At 42.4% G+C, this 4739-nt stretch overlaps 1 long non-coding RNA gene across 1 annotated transcript in view; it reads right to left on the bottom strand.

Annotated features, from left to right (window-relative positions):
• Positions 1-1463: 1463 nt before the first annotated feature.
• Positions 1464-4739, bottom strand: part of LOC105854027 — a 13184-nt gene continuing 9908 nt past the window's right edge. The window contains exon 3 of the long non-coding RNA XR_001145752.1: positions 1464-1594. This is a non-coding gene — a long non-coding RNA (uncharacterized LOC105854027). The remainder of the gene's footprint in view (positions 1595-4739) is intronic.

Here is a 4739-nt window from a genome sequence, read left to right as displayed (position 1 = left end):
TAATAATAATAATGAACAACTATATACCAGAGACATTTTACAGGGGTGGGGTGGGAAATGGGATCAAAAATGGGGGTGGGGTAGAGTGCACTGGACTATGGTTACAGCACACAGGTGATATGGTGATGGGAAGCCCATGGGGATTACAACTGAGATGAAAAAAGGCACAAAATGATGTAAAAACAAACTACTAGTATAATAAAAAGAAATGGTGTATATTAATCATGTTTTAATTTCCTATATGATTGTAGGGTAAATGAATTAATCAAGCTTTTTGTGCTACTAGCCTCTGTGGTTGTCACCCGTGGCCTTGATGGTGTTAAGGCGGCGCTTGGGAGTGTGGGCAGGTGGACCATGTGTGTGCACATGTGTAGGTGCGCACACCTGAGCCTGGAGGCCAGGGCTATAAGGGCAGCGTCACTCAGCTGGATGACAGCTATGAGAAGAATGAGCGGTGTGACTACAGAAGAGGGAGACCCTGAGAGAATGCCAGAGGGCCCAGAGAGAGTCAGGATTTGTGGGGGGCTGGGGAGGTTCTTCTGGCCTGTGCTTGCCTCCTTGCATTCCAGCCTCCATGCCTGGTGTGCTGTATATGTGGTTTCCTGAGAGCATTAAAACGTGAAAAACCCACTAAAGGCACTGGGACCCTCCTTTATTGTCTGACCGAGTTCATAGTGAGCCTACCCTGTGCTTGCTGACATAATAGAGACCTTAGCACATCTGTATGTATGTGCAAAACGTCACTCTAGAGGCAGAGTTTACTAATGCAAGCCTACCAGGAGGGCTGCAATCGCAGTGGCATGTACCCATGCCAGGGCTGCTGTGAACAACCCTGTGGAGTGCTACACCATTCTAACACTTACTATTATCATGCTTTTAAATCCTCTAACATCCATTAGTAAAAGATACTAAAGGTCTGATAATGTACTTGAAAGTCAGTAAGTAACTTCACAACTGAAGGCCAAACAACTGCCTAATGCCTGTTAATCTGTGGGAGAATGTCCTCATTTCATTCTGCCTTCCAAATTCACCATGTATCCCAGTGGAATGCCTTTCAAAACGTAGAGTTGGAGCACAGAACTAAGATTTGAGCCCCAAATACGAAAATATTTGTGGGAGGTGAAATTTGATCTTCTGTAAATCTAAACCCAAACATTATTGTACATAGTATATAGTGACTGATCATATGGATAACACAGATTTAAAATATTTTCCTTCCATAAAAGCAGTATTACTGTAAATGTAACTAAAATGTGAGAGCATAATGTAGGTTGTTCTGTTTGCCTAGAGGGGATTCTAGCAATGTTTATACCCAGGAATGTTGGACTCTGTTTATGAAATATCTTTCTTTAGACACAGTGTAAAGCACCTTGTAATGTACACAAAGGAATTTCAGATTCTGTAGTTTCTTGTGAAAAAAACAAACAAACAAAAAAAAACCAACAACTAAACTCTAAGCATGCTCTTCATTGAGGTAATACCAGATCATAACACTGATTTGGAGATGCGGGATCACATCCTTCAGGTGTTATCACACCTTTGAGCCTGTTCTTCTCCTTCAGATCAAGCGCTGGCAGCAAACTGTCCAAATAACCTAAAATGGAACAATCCAGGGTGTTCACAGCATCAGCAAAGGGAATAGATTAACTTATGGGTCAAACCTCTCCCCACCACCAATGAATATAACTCCTCCCTTGAGTATGGGCAGAACCAGTGCAAAATGGCAAAGATGATGGGATAGTCCCTCCTGTGGTTGTTACATTTTCTGCAACTCTACCTGAGAATATGGGAGTTGTCACTGGTCAGTGACAATCATCTATGACTTTACATAACCAGACCTTCCATGGGCAGGTGGTAGGGAAGAGCAGATGGCCTCTTGAAGCCGAAAGCAACTTCCAGTTGACAGCCAGCAAGAAAACAGGGCCCTCAGTCCTATAGCTGCAAGGAACTGAATTCTGGCCACAACCCCGTAAGAAAGAAGCGGACCCCAAGCCCCAGAGAGGAACACAGCCTGGCTGACACCTTTACTACAGGCTGTGAGACACTGAACAGAGACCCAGTTCAGATGTGCCTAGACTTGATCCATGGAAACTGGAATCACAATGCATTTTGTTTAGAGTTGCTAGGTCTGTTACAGTGAGTTACACAGTAATAGCTGATATAACTTAATAGATGCTAAGTCAGTGAACAGGGGTTGTGTGGAGAAAAAATTTGGTCTGTGCTGGTACCACTAGCAAGTGTATGACACATTCTGACCACTGCCTGCTTCCATAAACTTCAACCCCTCACAAAGGATTTGAGGCTTTTCATCAGCTTTTCTGACCTTGTAACTACTTTAATGCACAAGTATGTGCATTAAAAAAATTATTAATGTGTGTAAAGAAGAAAAATTCCAATAAATGAGATAACTCCTCTGAAAACGAGACTTTAGACATTCTTCTAAATTAAAAAAAAAAATTAAAAGCCTAAACTGTGGATCTTTTAAAAGTAAATGTTAACAATATGTAGCAAGATTATTGAGACTCATATAGAATCATGCCAGAAAATAAAAATACAGAGTTTTATCCCTCTCCAACTCATTTATTCAATATTTATAGGAGGAGCTATTATCGCTGGTGACTACTGGGAGACAGAAAGCCACTTGTTCTGCTTTACATCAACAGCCTATTATAGCTCCTAATTTCTGCCTTAATTTACTTTTCCAAATTATGGAACAATCTGCCTTCCTTAACAAGACATCACCAAGGAATCTGATTTAGAGATCTAGCTCCTGCAGAGTCAAGACACTCCTTGCAAAAGATCCCATGAGAGCAACGATTCTAATACCTCTAACACAGGTGACCAAAATCCCCTTATTCTCTTTACTAGGGCTTTTTTAGCTACCTAAGTAGTGAATAATATCATGCACCTCTTGGAGACAGACTTAGGAATAAATAAAATTTGGGAAGCCATGTTTCCTACCCTGAGGAAATAAAACCTCAATAGAGAGTCTAGAAATTCACAGGAGGTGCTGAGCTCCAGAAAGGAACATAGCCGAGAAGCTGGATGCCCATGGCATTTCACAAGGTTCTTTGTAAGAGTGAAACGGGGCAGAATCACTCTGAATAGGTAAACAGATGTCATCATGGGCACAAACCAAACTTTTAGGTTAAACTAGAAACAACAACAAAAACAGTTAAGTAAATGGGGAATGGGAACATGTATAAATGTCCAAGTTCAAGTTCAACCCTGAAAATGATTACAGTAATTTAAGCAAAAGGAAGTCTTGGATGAAGAGCTAGTTTTTGGAGTCAGGGGAAGTCTTCAAAATGACAGAATGAATCTGTATGATTCTAATGGAGAATAACCTTAAATGGAATAAATTTAAGGCTGTGAAAAGCTCATAATTATTTCCTAATTTGTCCACAGATTGGTCATGATCAGCACTATTGCTTAATTTCTTACCCAAAACCACAACTTCTGGTCTCTCTCCTGATCTGAAAGGTGAGATGGTTCCTCACTGCCTGTTTCCATAAACTTCAACCCCTCACAAAGCATTTGAGGTTTTTCATCAGCTTTTCTGACCTCCTAACTACTTTGGACTAGGGGAGGTCTGCTCCTCTTACAAGTCTAAGACCCCAGTAGACTGGCCGGTTCCACCCTGGTTCCACTACTTCCTTCTTGCTCCTTCAACACATTTACTATTGCTGGCCTGTGCAAGACGAAAGCCTCAACTTCCTCATTTTGGGAACTCCAGGCCAGCATGATAATTGGCACACTAGCTGAGCAAAGGCATCTTGAACTAAACTGAAGAAAAGGTAGAAGAAGCTAGAGATGTCAAATTGGCAGAGAGCAGAGAATTTAACGTCCCCAGACTTAACTGGGGCAAGCAGAGAAGTAAAAAACCCAGCCTGAGTACTGCTGGAATCCACAGTCAAGGAAGGGAGCAGAAGCTGCCAGCATAAAGCGCAGCAGTTCAGAGCTGAGCACGCAGTGGGCACTCCTCCACTCTAGGGATGGAGAGTGTGCTGAAAAGCTTAAAAGTGCTGCATGAGAAGAGAGAAATAAGGTCAAAAGGATAATAGCCAAAACCCATCATATCTGAGCAGGAGGAAGTTATGAACAAAGGAGAAAGCTGCTTTAGTTTGGAGTAACAGTAGGAGCCATTGTGTCACTGAGGGGACAGGAAAGGGGCTCACTCTGAAAGATAAAACATTTCTGAAGATTACATGATTGAGAGAAGCTATTGACTATTGTTCTTTCTTCTGGTCCAAACACCCTAGAGAGATCAGGGTACCTTGAGAAGTTCTCAGGCAAGTAGCGGAGCAAACGGAATGCTCTCTCCTTGTTTGACAAGGATGTTAAGGCCATGACTGAGCAGCGGTTGAGGCAGGGAGTTATTCCACTCTAGTTCCCTTTCAGGGTCATTCCTTCCACTCAAGTCTGATGGGACCACAATGTATACTTTCATGTTTATGCCCTCCACACACACGTTTGTTGTCACCCTAAAATTCCATGCCTTCTTTCTCTGGATAAAGCCTCAAGTCTGGATCACAATTAGTTCTTTGCTCTCATCCCCTGCTCTGATTTCAGCTGATTCTAGGGGCCTAACATCCATACTCTACAAGCTCTCAGTTCGCTCACATGACATGGCACAAAATTAAGACTTAGTGGTGGCACAGCAGGTTACACATAGCACTAAGCAGCTAAAGCCACTACAGCATGAGTTCGATCCCTGCCCCAGAGGAGATCCACATGGC

This window comes from Condylura cristata, unplaced genomic scaffold (assembly GCF_000260355.1).
Source record: "Condylura cristata isolate star-nosed mole 26May11 unplaced genomic scaffold, ConCri1.0 scaffold00024, whole genome shotgun sequence".
NCBI classification, from domain to species: Eukaryota; Metazoa; Chordata; class Mammalia; order Eulipotyphla; family Talpidae; genus Condylura; species Condylura cristata.
This window is presented reverse-complemented; position numbering and strand designations above follow the sequence as displayed.